General features: G+C 35.1%; 1 protein-coding gene and 1 non-coding gene across 2 annotated transcripts in view; both read left to right on the top strand.

Moving 5' to 3' along the window:
• Window positions 1–17,372, top strand: part of Arhgap15 (Rho GTPase activating protein 15) — a 648,882-nt gene that overhangs the window by 271,996 nt on the left and 359,514 nt on the right. The gene's annotated exons all lie outside the window — the stretch shown is intronic.
• Window positions 10,394–10,507, top strand: LOC125350978. The gene has a single exon (XR_007210877.1). It is a non-coding gene; the product is annotated as a U5 spliceosomal RNA (small nuclear RNA).

Raw genomic sequence — 17,372 nt, 5'->3', positions numbered from 1 at the left:
GCAGAGCTTCTGCAGGGCAAAGGACATAGCTTTCAAGATAAACAGAAAGCCCACAGATTGGGAAAAGATCTTTACCGGTCATACAATGGACAAAGGCCTCATATCTAAAATATATGCAGAGGTAAAAAAATTACATTCCTCCAAAACAAAACCACAAAGAAGCAATAACCCTCTCAACAAGTGGGCTAAAGACTTAAAAAGAGACTTCTCTCATGAGGAAAAGAGAATGAATGGCCAAGAGACATATGAAAAAGTGCTCTACATCACTGGCCATAAAAGAAATGCAAATCAAAACAACATTGAGATTCCATCTCATCCCAGTAAGAATGTCCTATATCAAGAAAACTAACAATAACAAATGTTGGAGAGGATTTGGCCAAAAGGGAACCCTACTCCATTGTTGGTGGGAATGTAAATTGGTTCAGCCACTCTGGAAAATGATATGGAGATTCTTCAGAAGGCTAAATATAGAGCTACCCTATGACCCAGCATCCCCACTTTTGGGCATCTACCCAAAAGACAACAAACAAGAAAACACTAAAGCCACCAGCACAACAATATTCATAGCAGCACAATTTGTCATAGCTAGAATTTGGAACCAACCCAGATGCCCCTCAGTAGACGAATGGATCAAGAAAATGTGATATATATACACAATGGAATTTTATGCCTCTATCAGAAAGAATGACATTGCCCCATTCATAAGGAAATGGAAGGACTTGAAAAATATTATACTAAGTGAAGTGAGCAAGATCCAAAAAAACATGGATTCTTTGGTTTCCCTCATAGGGAATAATTAGCCCAGGTTTAGACTAGTCACAGCAGAGGATCACAATAGCCCAATAGCCCTTATGAACACATAAGATGATGCTAAGTGAAATGAACTCCATGTTATGGAAACGACTGTCATATCACTGTTGTATTTACTTTCAACACGGGATGTGAAACCGTAGCCTCTATTATTGATGATCCTCTTGTATCCCCTTCATATGGTTGTACCTGCACTATCTGTGTATCTTATCTGAGTACATTGGAAACCATGTATACTAGTATTAGAACTAGGAAATAGAAAGGGAATACCAAAATCGAGAGACACAAGGTAAAAAAGGACAAACAACTACAAAAGCAATACTTGCAAAACTGTTTGGTATAAATGAACTGAACAAATCATGGGGGGAAAGGGAAAGGGGGAGGGGGGAATGAGGGAGGAGGGAACAGTACAAGAAATGTATCCAATGCCTAACGTATGAAAGTGTAACCTCTCTGTACCTCAGGTTGACAATAAAAATTTAACAAAGAGAAAAAAATAAAATAAAATATCCAGGTTAGTTGACAAAATTATTTAGAGGGCTTGAGGTTCAGATTACAGACATACATAGGAGATCATGTATGTAACAAAGCCCAAGTGCATATATCAGTCTCGCTGCATTGCATTGTAATATTAGGCTTGCATGCCAAATGCATAGAAAACACTGATTCATAAGGAGATATAAAAGTGATAACATAACCATCATGGTAACTGAAGTTCACTGATTCATGAAATGCTGACAGCTAAAATTCTGTATGATGACTTGTACTTATAAAGAAACTTTTTAATTTTTTTTCTCAAATTGTCCACTTTATTTATGTATGTGTGTGTGTGTGTGTGTGTGTGTGTGTGCGCGCGCGCGCGCGTATAATCATTAACTCAATATTACCTACTTGATGAAATAGAATGCTTAAGGAAATAATATTGCACTTTGCATGAAAATCAAATGTAAATATTATAGTAGAGTTGATAAAAGTTACTAAAAGAAAGTGATCCAAACTAGATTTGCGCAAGGCAATTGTAAAAAGCTTAAAAAAATCTAGAAAGTTTTAGTACTAAATGGACTTTGCATAGGTTGTTGAATTTTCACATAAAAAAACCCAAACTGCAAATTCTTCATGTTATATTGCAAATAGATTTGTCAAAGATAGTACAAATTTCCAACCTCAGACTGTCATACAAAGACTGTAGCCATTCAGAAAAATATTGACAAGTAAATATTAGTGCAAATGCAAATATTTTGAACTTGGTTACCAATTTAGGTAGGGATCATCTATTTATAATTTTATAATGATTCTTCATTTAACTTTTTTAAATCATAATTATTGGTCCTAATTGTTTCAGTTAAGATTATTTCTATGATGATTAGATTTAAATGATATAATTCCTCTATTTTAAATTTAATTGTATATTTATTCTGGAGTATAAATGATCAGAATTTTTACAAACCATATCATGATTTTAAATGGTATCCTTAATTATATAATAATTAAATATAAAAATCTGTATGACTGTACTACTTGAGTCTGTCATTCATTCTGTGACATACTAAATTGAGCATTTTTATGTTAAATACTAGTAAACCAGAAATTTAGATGACTTCAGGATAGATGATCCTTTAGAAGAATTTAGCCTATCATCAAATTGTCTCACATGCCTTGATAAGTTTTTAATTTCAAAGGAATGTCCTGATATGTACATTTTTTCTGCTTCTACTAAAGCACTCTTACTGAATATATTCAGTACATGTTTTTGAAACAACAACAACAACAAAAGCTTCTGTATCTTGTGCATTTACTAATAAGCCAAGGTCTGAAGCAGATGGGCAGGAGAAAATGCGATTATGAGGTGTGCAGAGCTGGATTCATCTCTGTAGTACACTTTCTCCAGGTTACTTGTGTATGTTACATTCAAGAATTCACTTTATGGCTATCCTTAGAGTACTGAAAGAGGCCATCCTACACCATGAAAAGGTCTGAAGAAGAGAAAATAATCCTTCCTTTAACATAATCACAATAAATGTTTCTCCTTGTTTCATAACAATCAAATAAACAGAAAGATATCAGCATTTTTCTGTGGAATGCTCAGAAGTTTGCTGCTGAAACATAAGCTTGTGAAACATTTGACCAAGTCTAAAGTGAGTTTGCTAAATGGTAAGTAAATTCAAGTCAACTTATAGGTTGTTTCTTTGCTTCATCATTCTTCTGGGAAATACACATGGACTGACAAAAAAGCCAAAGCTCATCCAGGTGATAGAATTCCCCACATGTTCATTTGGGCTGAAACCTTCAAATGTCAGGCTCCTGGAGAGTTCATTTAATGAAAGGGTTATCTCTGCCAACCAGCCAGTAGTTGATTTTTTTTCATCAGAAGTTGTGAAGTATTATTTATGTATGTAGAAGACAGAGAGGCTTCCTGCCATTGTTGGTTACTTGTGGGTTTGGGCACATTTCCTCCTTTCCAGAAAACAAGTTTTCCATAAAAGCAACTTTGTAACAATACCACTCCTTTATTTGGTACCTCAGGCAAAACCAGAAAATCTTTCATGGCATTGAAATAGTTTTCATTTAACAACATAAGCTCATTTGAACCAGTTCATTATAGAAAATTCGAGAGAGAGATTGAAAGAGAGAGGGAGAGAGAGTGCAGGAAGGTATCCTTGGATAACTTCTTAGTTATTTAAAAGTAGCTTGTTGAAGATTGAATATTTCTATGTTTCACTAGAGCCTTTAAATATAAAAGAGATATGAGACTATATCTGACACCATCAGGCATATTATATTAAAATTTATGAACAACTTCATCAAAAACCACTTTCCCTCTCCTGCATAGAGACAGATTTGTTCTGACATAAACGTTACATGGCTGGTTGCAGCCTCAGATTAATGCGAAGACCCTGGCGATTCCTTTTAGACGTTATTTTATGAAATAATACCTGTCAGCTGCTGCCTGATCCTAGAAAAGGGGGCAGGTTTTCCAGGTCATCTTGCCATCTGTCAGCTAAAGCTCATCTGTCCCTCCACATTACCACCTGATCTGTGCTAACAGGCCTCACGGGGAGGCCCGCTTCATTGGCCCAGTGGGAACCAAGGAAAGAGACTGCGTGAGGACATCACCTGTGATGCTGAGATTTAATTATCACTGAAGTGATGAAGATGTGCACACAGGCTGAAATGCTTTTGAATAAATTCATGGACCAGAATATGCTCTGCCCCACTCAGTTCCCCCACCCCCCACTTCCTTTGCGTCCTCCCTCTGTATCCCCCACCCTCAGCCAAGTGTGCTTACTAGTTCCAACAAAGCTTTGAGATCTCTCCGGAGATATTGGCAAATGCATGCATGGAAAAGCCGGGTATGAACACACATGTGCGCACATGCGCGCGCAAGCGCACACACGCACCCAACTACAAATGCTCACTGAAAGTATCAACTTCAAGAGAACAAACTGTGTCCTTGGGGAAAAAAAATTTGCTTCTGCCTTTTATAGAAACCCTGGTTATTTTCTACCAAAGTTCCTTGTTATCAAATTTTAAAGCCGTATCGATTGTTGCTGGCTTGAAAATCAGATTTCATTGTGGAGCCAGCTTTTGACCTATGGTTTGTCTCAGCCAGTGGTGACACTAGTGCAGTTACCTGGGGTCTCCTGTGGAGACTTAATGCAAGAGTTTGCAGTGAGCTAGAAGTCCAGTCAAATATAAAAGGAGAAGGGCTTAGAATGCAACCAGAAATCCCAGTCACTGTGGGCCACCTTGTGCTCTCTGAATCAATACCCTGCACAAAAGTTATTACAGGTCCAAGCCTTTTTGCCATCAAAGCCGCTTAGGCAGTATGTGGTGTTAATTCTCTCCTGTACAAAAATGTAGTTGATAATCACCTGGCTGAGAAAAGGATGTAAGACTGGAACAGCAGATTTCCTCACAGATTACAGAATAAAACCTAGTTTCTTGGGATAACTCAGGAAAATTAACTGTAGTGAAATATGTTACCCTCTGATTTATGCCCATGTGATACCTTTGTTAGATGCAACCACAGAGAAACATTTATGCCATTATGTGAGGCAAGATCTGATTTCTACCCTGTGTTAAACCATGCTAGGCAGTACAATACCATTTTTTATTTTCTTGGTTTGGGGAATAGCTTGCCTTCAATCTGGAGGCCAGTTATTAAGCAAGCACTTAACTCAATTGACTCCTAATTATAAAGTTACGAAAGAAAATCATACCCTACAACCAGTCCCTTTTCCCGCCACTTTGCTCACACATGTGCTGCCCTCAGCCACCCTTGACCATGGCTGTCAGGAGAGAACTTCCTTCCCACCACAGCGTGCAGCGAAGGATTATGCCCCCACCCCCTTTACCAGAGAAGGAGGATTTGGAACAGCCAAAGAGGAAGACCCAGGGGCTTTTTTTTAACACACAAGTATACTGAAATTGTATATTTCCTTTTTTCTTTGTAAGGGAAATCATGAGCAAACACTGCCTTATTTCACATTTCAAAAATAATTACTTCAGATCCAAGACATTTATCATGTTGTCATTGGAAGCTGGGAAGGTTATTTCATGGTACTTCAGGTCACAAGAAAGAACATGTTATTAGAAACTAACACAAGCTATCCAAGTGATTCCTGGGGAGAAAATAGAGGTATGCTGGCTTTAAAAAAAAACAAAAGGTGACAAAAACGAATTAGGTAACAGAGACCCACAGTACTGGGTAGGCTCTGAGTGGTCAATCTCCAAAGTAATGCCTAGCCATTACATAATGGAACTCATCTGAGATCATGGGGGGAAAGTGCCTTTAGCATGATTATATTTCACTAAGTACTTTTATTCTCCTACTCCTGGGGCTTGAACTCAGGGCCTGGGCCTTTGTTCTCAAGGGTAGTGCTCTATCAGCTGAGCTATAGCTCCACTTCCAGCATTTTTTTTTTTTTTGCAGCAATCCTCAGATCTTAGCTTCTTGGATAGCTAGGGTTACCAGTGTGAGCCACCAACGCCCAGACTATTATTTTCTGATATAACATGGTCTTTTATGAACCTACCTTTGAAAAGAAATTTTAAATAGAAGTAAATGTAGAATATGAAGATAACTAGACAATATATAAACCTTTAAACTATATATTGCAATTAGGTTTCATGAATGTGTATTTTTTAAAAGATTTTTCCCAGCAGGAAATGTAAAATATGATGCATACGATTAAGAGTTCAATCCCACTTATATTATGAGAGCATTCAATGAGAAATGATGTGTCTTTTTTAAAGTGATGAAACAATCCATTGGAGCTCTCAGTGAAGTTTACATGTAAGCCCAAGAAGAAGAATGAGATTTGTTTTGGATAGCTTTGGGAGAGGAGAGGTTATTTTCTGCAGCTTGAAATAGGTTAGCTAACCAGCAAATGAGGTAAAGATGGATGGGGAATTAAAGTAGCAAAATAAGAAACCGTTGACCATGCTGGGAGGTTTTCTTAAATTGTTTGGGGTTTGTAGCTATTTAGGACAAAATATTCACAGCGCCTTAGTAATATTTTGACTTTCAGATGACTAGTCTAGCTTTCAAAAAACTCATTAACTATGGAGTATTGTTCAGTAATCAGTAAGAAAATATCTTTATTTTAAAAAGTAACTCATTGTAGATGGTCATATCAAATAAAAACTTTTGACAGCTAAACATTTTATAGACTCAAGCTCTACTTCAAATTATGGGAAATGTGTTAAGAATGAATAAAAAGAAGGTAAAGAATAGAAGATAAAAAAGAGGAAAATAGAAAAAATGATTTTTTTAGAAATTTATAGTAGCTTTTTTTACCATTTTGTTACAAGATAATTTATTTTCTTACAAAAGTGAGTGTTTAAAGTATGCTATATTCTAGTTTTCCGATGCTGTTTTCCATTTTGAACTTGTGAAATTAAAAAAATAGATTAGACCTAGACAGCCTAGACAACCAAGACTGCCTCCTTTCTTTTTATGCACAAATTATATTACTGAGATTATTATTGATCTAAAATAATAGATTTATTATTCTCAATATTGCAGTTTATGCTTTGAGAGCTGGGATTTATATCAACAATAAGTTACTTATCCACAAGGAAGTCATCATCACTATTGTGACCAAAAACAATGTCGTGTATTTATGACTTGTCTTTTGGTAAAATTCTCCAGATCGTCTACCAGAAATCCTGTGCTATTACTTGCTACTTAAGAAACCGGAAATAGTATTTGAAAGGTCATTTAAAGGAAGCGTCTTTCACAGGGCCTTCTTCCCAACTGGAATGTAGTTGAAACAGAAAGAGATGTCAGATAAGATACAGTGATAATGCTGGTACAACCACAGGAAGGGTATACAAGAGGATCATCAACAATAGAATCTACGGTTTCACATGGCATGTTGAAAGTAATTAAAACAGTGATATAACAGTCACTTCCATAACATGGAGTTCATTTCACTTAGCATCATCTTATGCATTCATAAGGGCTTAGCTATTAGGCTCTTGTGATCCTCTGCTGTGACTAGCCTAAACGTGTGCTAATTATTCCCTATGAGGGAGACCATATAGTCCATGTTTTTTTGGGTCTGGCTCACTTCACTTAGTATAATTTTTTTTCAAGTCCTTCCATTTCTTACAAATGGGGCAATGTCATTCTTTCTGATAGAGTCCATAAAATCCCATTGCGTATATGTACCACATTTTCCTGATCCATTCGTCTACTGAGGGGCATCTGGGTTTGCTCCATATTTTAGCTATGACAAATTGTGCTGTGATGAACATTGTTGTGCTGGTGGCTTTTGTGTGTTCTTGTTTGTTGTCTTTTGGGTAGATGCCCAAAAGTGGAGCTGCTGGGTCATAGTGGAGCTCTATATTTAGCCTTCTGAAGAATCTCCATATCATTTTCCAGAGTGGCTGAACCAGTTTACATTCCCACCATCAATGAAGTAGGGTTCCCTTTTGGCCACGTTGTCTCCAACATTTATTATTGTTAGTTTTCTTGATAAAGGACATTCTTACTGGGGTGAGGTAGACACTGGAAACTGTATATACTGGTATTAGAACTAGGGAAGTGAAAGGGAATATCAAAATCGAAAGACAAAGGATAAAAATATAAACAACTCCAAAAGTAATACTTGCAAAACTATTTGGTATAAACCAACTGAACAACTCATGGGGGGAGAGGGAGACGGGGAGTGGGGAATGAGGGAGGAGGTAACAAACAGTACAAGAAATGTACCCAAGGCCTAACGTATGAAACTGTAACCTCTCTGGACATCAGTTTGACAATAGATTAAACATATATAAATGGCAAAAAATTCAATACATAACCTAAAAATTAAGAAAAATGAGAGAAGGGGTGGGGTGGGAGGAATGGGTAAGAATGTTGAAAGGAGTGACATTGATCAGGATGCACTGTATTTATAAACTGCTCTGTTGAATAGCAACTACTTTGTACAACTACATAAAATAAAAATATATTTTACAAAGAAAAAAAAGAGATGTCAAACTTCTATTTACTTTAAAGCCAGTCTATCTGAAGAAAGAACATGTACCAAATACATCCAGTTTTCAAGCATCACTTCTCTGTAACTTTTGTCAGTATTGACATTTTCATGTGTCCTAGTAAGGAACCAACCTCCTTATATGGCTTAAGAAGGTAACAAAAATGCTTTTCAAATGGTTTTTCTAAAGCCTCACTTCTTTTTACAAGGCTATTAATTATTGATGCACATATATAGTGATCACTAAATAAGTACACAATACATACAGTGACAACTTAATGAGAGCTTTCAAATGGACTTATTTGCTCATCCATTGTGACACTTAATTTCCCTACAACTTTGCTACAACCTCATTACCATTTTGTATAAACTAATAGACAGAGATGGGCTAATCCATGAAGCGTGTGGAGATGCTCAAGATGCTCTATATCTAATGACAACTAAGAAAAGATCACAAATTCCAAGCAGCTTGTTTCCTTCCTGGAAAGTATGAAGAAACTGAAGAGAGTGCAGGAAACACCTCCTACACTACAGCTATTGTTGCATGGAAAAGTGATGACAGGATGGCCAGAATACTTGTTTGCAGGGCAAACATATTTCTTGAAGGACTTCAACTCAGTATTATACATGCCTTATGCATTTCATGGGGCACTCAACAGGTAATTTGATAGTAACAATCATAGAGAGAAGTTATTTTTATCTTATATATTTTATCAAGCATTGTCTTATACCTACTGAAACTAACAGAAATAAAAGTAGTTTTCCCAGAGGATGGAAAATGATTGGGGACTAGGCTTCTATTTGTTTTCACATTCTAGTTAAACATCTGTGATGCACAAGGAATCACCCAGTACACCTCAATGTGAATCTCACTTCCTGTTTCCAAATGCTCTTTATACTTGGCACTAAGGAGCCTGGAAAAGTCCAAGGTCATAGAATAAAGTGTACTTTCAACTAGCAGTGGGACAACATATTGAGCTATAGGTCTCCTTGTATAGCTGTGACAAAGTGAAGATAATTCTGGGACTCCAGCCTGTCATGTCCTCAAGAACACATTTGAAAGTGGTTAAAAAAATACTATGCATGATTGGTAGAAATAAAATTTTAAAACACTGAAAAAACTCACAGAATTATTTGTGTGTTTTGACTGTTAGACGTTTCATGGATTACTTAGCATCATGGCTTAACAACAAAACTAACTAAACAAACAAATAAAAAATGTAAAGCACATAGGGAATGTGAAGAATGCAATTATATATTAAAAATATATTTGTTGGCATTAAAGGAACTTATACTTTGTTGAAGAACTGTTATTACTCTGTTAGAAGTGCAAAGGAAGATTAAGTTAGGCCACAAAAAAGGAATATCGATAACAAGATTCCATGTCAGCATGATCAAGATGAAATGAATATGTATTCCACAGACAAGAAGTCAAAAGTGATTCCAACACTAATCACTCAATCAATAGACACTTTTGAACAAGAACTAAGAACATAAAATGCAGATCAAAACAAAAATTGTGACATCATGGTGTTTATGATGAAAATTGAATATTAATCAAGTAACTAAATGGCCCTACATCTTTACAGAGAAAATAAAGCATACAAAAGAGCACAACAGTAGGTTCCTAAGAATTTTTTTCTATATTGGAAACAAATGATATAATTAGCTCTAAAATGGTGTTCATAATATCTTGTTTGAGGGGCAAACAATTTTTTCCTAAGTAAGGAATATTTAGAAATAAAGGACTGGACATACACATGAGAAAAGAGATACTAAGAGAATTGCAGAAAACAGTATTTCAAGGTCCTTTTGCAAGAGAGATCCTAACATCTATTGAAGAATCCAGAAGGCATATGGAAAGAATAGAGTGAGTAGGGAAGTCAGAGTTCAGTATGCTATGATCGTCAGAGTTTGGTATCTATGATCTCAGACAATTGTAAAGTACAATTAAACATGCTTCACAATTGTCTCAGATCAACCATTGATAATCATTTTCTAAGATCCCATAGACAGTTTTAGCAAGCACAGATAAAGTGCAGTAGTGCTAGAGTGCTAGGCTTATGTTAGGGTGGGTTGGCATAAAATGATTAAACTGGATACTCTGGTTTCTTTTCAGATTGTATAAATCTTTTCCTTTTACTAAAGATTTCCATGCAGAGGAACAATTCTGAGTCTTCAGAAATTTTTTGAGGCCTAATTTTACCGAGGCTATATCTGCTTGCTGAAAAGAGTTGTTTCTATATCCCATTAAATTACCTGTGTTTTCCAATATTTGAGGGCTCTTGTATTTACTACAAGGGTTTGGTTAGTTTTCTGTATATGATGGGTTTCTGCGTAAGGAACTAGAGGAGGATTGCAGCTCAAGCAGCACAGTATCACCTCCATTGAGTAGAGACAGCACTTGAGCACAAGCCCTGGAAGTGGTAAAAATAAAAACTGGAAGCACTGTAAAGGTAAAGTTTCCTAGACTTACATTTTACAGCCTTTTCTGACCCTTTCTCTCATGCAAATTACTTTGCAAATCCACTTGGAACCTAAGAAGGACCAGACTACTTGCCAGGCAGGAATGACTTATTTATAGCAAGGCTCTACTTGACCAATCCCGGGACAATGAGACTGCCTGGTGTCTTCTTTGAACACACTTGTGACTTGAAACTGTTTTAATTATGCATACCTTCTCACTCCCTGTCTCCAACCACAGAGAACTCATAACTTTGAAAACTGTTAAAATTAAGTGGGATTCAATAAAGTAATTCATTAAACATTTACAAAGGAAAAGAATGATTAAACTGTTTCATTCATATTGTATTAAATGAAGTTGTGGAAAACATTGCTCTTCATGACTACACTTTAGATATCATCATCTTCTGTGTAAATTTTTCCCTTCAAATTTCACAATAAAACAAAAATTCTTCATTGTTGATCAAAAATGAAGTGAGATAATATTGCATAATTATTTCTATTTTACTGAGTCTATTCATTAATCTTTTTTTTTCTCACCTTTCAGGCAACCATAAAACCATAGTTAGCAATATTTTCATTATTTCTGTTCTTTTGAACAGACTTTTCTATTTTAACATAATGAAAAATATTACCAGAACTCTCGTTAGAAGTTCATAAACCAGAACAAAAGCCATTCTTTAGGCCATGATTAGAGTTTAGGAAGGATATCAAAATGAGAAAGCTAAGACCCTGCTTCAATCAGAAACATTTATGGCATCAATGTTGTTTATGGGGTTACTTTATATGATTAGACTTCCACTCAGGTAGGACGCAATAAATGCAGTAACAGATTATTTAATGATGCTATTGCAAATCACAGATAGTATCTAATTTAATGAAAGTTGCTAGATTTTTGTTTCTATTTTGTTTTGTTTGTTTTAGAATAAACCTATGGAAGTTTTCTAGCTAAGCAATCATGCCCAAGGGTAAGAGTATATCCAGCCAAGAAAAGAAAGTATTCAACTATCCCACATTCCAAGAGCACAATGAACTAGTATTATAATGACTTTATGACATATACTTTGAAGTCTGATATTTATGTGAATTTTTTCATGTTTACTCACATTTTACAATACAGACTATGAGATGAAGTGGGATTTCATGCCTGTCCAGAAGTTAGAGTTGGAGAAATTGGAAGACTATTTGTCCTTGAAACTTTTTGAAGATACAATTTGTCCTTGGTATTATTTTCTGATTTCTTAGTGCCTCAAAGGAAAAAAGACCAACAGACTCCTTTTTTGCCTGTCGGATTATAAAGTGTGTAGGAAGGAGACATGGAATCTTACCAAAAGGAAACCATGGAGCACATGTGACATGCATACATTTATCCCCTGACAGGAAGTACCTGTGAACAGTCCCAATTTCTGTACTCATAGCTGATAAGTACAGTGACCAATGAGGAAAGTAAGTAAAATTAATATTTATTATCAGTCTTGCTTCCTATGAAAACTGTAAATGCCACCTTGATTTCTAGTTACTTAAATTAGCTGAGACTCTTTTTTAAATAACTAACGACTTATTAAAAGATCATGTAACTATTGTTTAGTAACAAAGTTAAAGAAGAAATATGATATGATCATGGAATGTTTTACTTAGTCTTTTTATTTTCTTGTTTTTTTACAAATAGAAAGTTGTGACAAAATTAAGAATGTTATAAAACCTAACACATTAAGCAAATTGAGCAATGTCCTATGGTACCTATGACTCCTAAGTTGAAGATTTCCAACAAGGTGAAATTTCTCCATCTTGCATTGTTTCATCTTCTTTCAGCATATTTAATTCCACTGCAATTTTTTGAAATGATTAGAGATAGAGCCATATCTTCAATTGATTGATTAGAAAAATTTTCTGAAAACACAGGAAAATGGTGGATTGATTCCTGTGCTACTACAGGCAATCTGAAAGCCATGTAGGAATCATCATCTTAATTCCTTTCTGTCTTGAAATATCTGTGCTGTCCTTTGAATGGTGACCTCTTACATAATCTGCCTTTGTAAAATTGTACAATTGTATGACATGGCCTGCAGATGTGAACCATCTCTTTTTTATCCTCCCAAACTGCAAATGTAAAAGCAAGAATCAGATTTTGTACTTCTCAGCTTGACCAATATAGTCCAAGATAGACTCAAGAGAATAAGGAAGGTGATTCTATTTTTTTAATTTGTGCAAAAATAATGTGCTACTTTAGTCAAGGGTTAAATGTCATTTTCTACAACCTCTAAGAAAACTGGGCTCTCCTTGGCTTTTGTTGCCTTTACCATTCCTTAAACTATGAAATCTGGCTACGGTCTCAGAAGCTTTCAATTCTGGGCTTTTGTAGTTGCTAACTCAGTTTGTCATAAATGCATCCAACCTGTATTTCCATCTGCGCTGTTGTTGATCTCCTCCAGAAAACACCGAGGCACACTCAGTTCATAGGCTCAGATGACTGGGTTAAGAGCTGTCTCCAAGCATAATGCTGTATATGATTGAATGTAAACGACCATATCTGATCATCACTCACACAGAGAAATGGAAATAAGGGTTGCTGAATGGTCCTGAATTTTCTGGTTCATAAACACATAGAAAATAACAAACATAATATATTGAGTTTTATGTGCAGTTTGGCCACAAAATAAACTTTCTTCCTCTTACACCATTTAATGAGAAGCTTCTCTCTCATAATTCCAAGATTTAAACTTTGCTATCTTAGATAATCAATTGCTTGAAATATATATATATCTATATATATATCTATGTATAGATAGATAGATAGATAGATATAGATATATATAGATACATATCTATATATATCTATATATATCTATATCTATATCTATATCTATATCTATATAGATATATAGATACATATCTATATATATATATATATCTATATCTATATCTATCTATCTATCTATCTATATATCTTTTGAAATGGTTTCTGCCATCTAATTATGCAAGATTTTTGACCTGGCTAGACAGATAATATTAACACAGCTTCAATACTAAACAAGCCTGAACATGTGTGCGCTTGACTTTTATTAAACTCCTACTGAAGAAACAGATTAATTGGAGGCTGATTCACTAGTGAACAGGCGTTAAAGACAGAAGGACCTTCTCACATTTTGTTCTGTTATCCAGGCTTATGCCATCTCAGGTTGGCAAGGAGATCCCAACTGTAGTGTTTTGAAATATAACTGAAAGAAATTGTAGAATAACAGGTGCAAAAAAACCCCGCAAACTACTTATAAAATGTTGATCTGATTGCTCCCTTTTTCTCTTGCCAAATGGCCACCTGACACTTTATGGACTCAGGTACTACCCAGAGAGCATTCCTCATGATAATAACACTAGGTGGAGAGCAGATGCTGACTATGGAAGCTTGCAGCTGTCATAATTACCTCCTTATACCAGAATTGCTTTTTCTTTCATTAGAGGAATTTTTAAAGCAAAGATGGCTACAAGCTATAGTTCATTATTCTGAAAGTCTCAAAGTAAAATGAGATGAAGGAAAATGTTCTTCTTGGCAACTTCTATCTATAAAAGCTGGAATTTTATCCCCTGATGTTTAATGTTTTATATCTTGGAAGACAGGTGAAGTAATATAGTAATAATAATAATAGTAATAGAGAAACTAGGAAGGGCATTGCTGGTGAGTTGGAGCAAACCCCTACATTGTATTTGTAGATATCTGTGTTTACAGGTAGTTTCCTTGTATTTTCTCTTTTCTAATCTCTCTGAAAACTAGGTGTCACAAGAGTATGACACTTGAAAGCATTGGATCTTAACAGAGTTAAGATACTTTCTGATAGAACAGACAAACCAAGTTAGGCAAACAGAACATCAACCTAGACCACTTGATTCCAGATCTCCTTGGGTTCTTTCAAGGAATTGGCCTTCTAGAAAGCACTCTGTGTCCCTCAGATCTAAAGCTTTTCCACTATCACATAAGAACATGAACAGAAGATATTCTTTAAGTCTTTCTTCCACTTTGAATGTATGTTTGCAGCATCTCATGGCAAAACATTCTAACTGAAGAAACAAGTAATAGATTAATTGACAAGTATTTGTTGGAGCTTTACTTCAAGCCAAGATGATCTGTTCAGAACCTCAAAATCATGGAGCCCTGTGTCATACATAGGCAACTCTTCTCACTGAGTTGTTCTGTGACTACTTTCTTCTTGCCTTTCCTGAGTATCAGTATTTTTCTGTGTAAATTCTTCTGTACATGCCATTAACATCAATATTGAGGTGTCAGAGAGTAAGGATGTTGCTGTTACATTTTTAAATCCCTACAATTAGATATAAGTATTACTACAAAAATTGGGTTGAGCTACATATCTCATTATATTTCAAGAGTTTCAACTGAGCAAAGCAATACTGCAATAAATTGAAAATAAAAGATGGCGAGTCTCTAGGTTTGTACATCAAGTTATTTTATTGGTAAATTGAATAAAATCTACATACTTAAATATTTCATTTGTATATTGAATAAAATCAATTTACTTAAAAGGGATGATTAGCCTTAACTTCTTTGACTATGTTTCAACCAAAGTTTGAGTTAATCTATACACTAATTTTATATTACAGTTAAGTATTCTGAGATTCTGTAGTGTGTTATTAGCTACCCTATTAAAATATAACCACCATGCTTGTGATCATATCAGTTCATTTCACTCTGTGTTTGTGTGTGTGTGTGTGTGTGTGTGTGTGTGTATCCAACTTGGCATGATAGGGTTCATGTTTTGATGATGGCACACTTAGGGGAAAGAAGTAGGATACGAAGAGCATGAGTTTGAGGCAAGGCTAGGCTAAGTCATGAAATTCTGTTTCAAAAAGGAAAATACAAAATTGCACATGCATCCAGTTGAAACAAACCCATGGTGTATGTAAGAGTAACTCAACACTAATTAGGGCTCTTATTTTAAATAAATACTGTCAAATATAGTAAGGTTTACTGTCCTTCCTTTCTATTTTTCATGTCAACATTTTTGCTAACAAATATTTAATGTGAGATACTACAGAGAGATTTACAACGTATTGTTTGATGTCTACTACTGATAGAGGACTCTTAGAGTAGACTTTCCTAGATGATTTGCGACAGTTAATTGGACACTTGCTGATTTTTTAAATCACATTTCAATGTAGACAGAAAGCTCAAGAACTGAGTGAACTTTTTTATATCTCAAAATTCCAAGCCTGGTAAAATCGTTCCACTGGCTAAATGATGTTATAAATATCAAGATTAGTTTCTTCTAAAATTACTAGTGCCAGGTGCATTCCATTTCTCATGTCATGTAATATTTTGTTACCAGAGTTTTCAGCTTAAAAAGAGGCTTAAAGAATGTGCAGACAGCAAAAAAATACAGATATTTAAATGTGACAAGTGTATTTACATAACCTATATAAGATGCCGAAGAGTAGGGCTGAGTATTTTTTTTAATGTCTCATCTGGGTTATTTAGATGAGGTAGGGTGGATAGAAGTAGGGAGGTATAGTTCTGAAGTAGCAATTGTCTCCATCACAAATACAAATAAAAGTTAAAATAGACAAATCAAGTTCAAACCTAGTACTACTGTACTTTGTTAGTTGTATCTCCCATACATAAAATCTCAGCACTCAAGATGTTCCTATAAAATCACTCATTAAACCTTTGTTTGAAAGTATTTGAAAGGACATCATTCCATGTGGGAATATTACATACAGCCACTGATTCAACAGTAACTGAGAACTTATGTACAAAACATTCTTTACATATTGACAAATATTTCTAAAAAAATGAATTGGTATTTTTTTTGTTGTTGAGTGTTTCATGAGTGACCTTTACCTCTGTAGACATATGCAGTTTTCAGTTTTTTGGGTGAGACTTTCAAAATATTTTTTAGAATGTTCAATGTTAGCAGTGACATTTTTACAGTGATTCTGAGCCTTGTAATTTAGAATATTCTATTTTCTTTATTTCTAATTACTTTTACCCCCCTCATTTTAAATTATGTGCAGATGTAATTGACAGTGATGATGTACAATATGTATGAAATGAGTTTTTCCTTCTCGATGGTGTGTGTCATGCAAGACTCCATTGCAATATTTACAGTTAAACTAAACTTTTTAGAACAAGAAAAATTGCATTTGTTTTGCAGATTTGCTCATCATTAAATGTGAAACATTTCACATTTGTCTTTTTGAGTAATTGGCTTTTAAAAATGATAAGGTGCTCTGAACACTTGTTATGTGGATAGGTCTGACGTTGTATCCCAGAAATCCATATGCCATACAGACAGAACAGAAGAAAGATATTCACAAGCATGTCACAGATTGGACTGAAGCAAGCCAAAAACCCAAGTGCCATGGCATTAACAATAGCACCAGATTTACTGTCACGATCACAAGCTGTGCTGCATCACAGACAGAAGGAGAACTTTTGATAGGTAACACCTCAGTGTTTTTTTAATCTTTCTGGCAAATTATCATTTATCATTATATTTTTGCCTGCCATATAATATTATTGCAATCATATAAAAATACAGGATAAATTTAAGAGACCCCAACAAAAGGAGTGGCTTACTTGCTATGCCATGGAGGAAGGGGGCTGGG

This window comes from Perognathus longimembris, chromosome 4, assembly GCF_023159225.1.
Source record: "Perognathus longimembris pacificus isolate PPM17 chromosome 4, ASM2315922v1, whole genome shotgun sequence".
NCBI lineage: Eukaryota > Metazoa > Chordata > Mammalia > Rodentia > Heteromyidae > Perognathus > Perognathus longimembris.
This window is presented reverse-complemented; position numbering and strand designations above follow the sequence as displayed.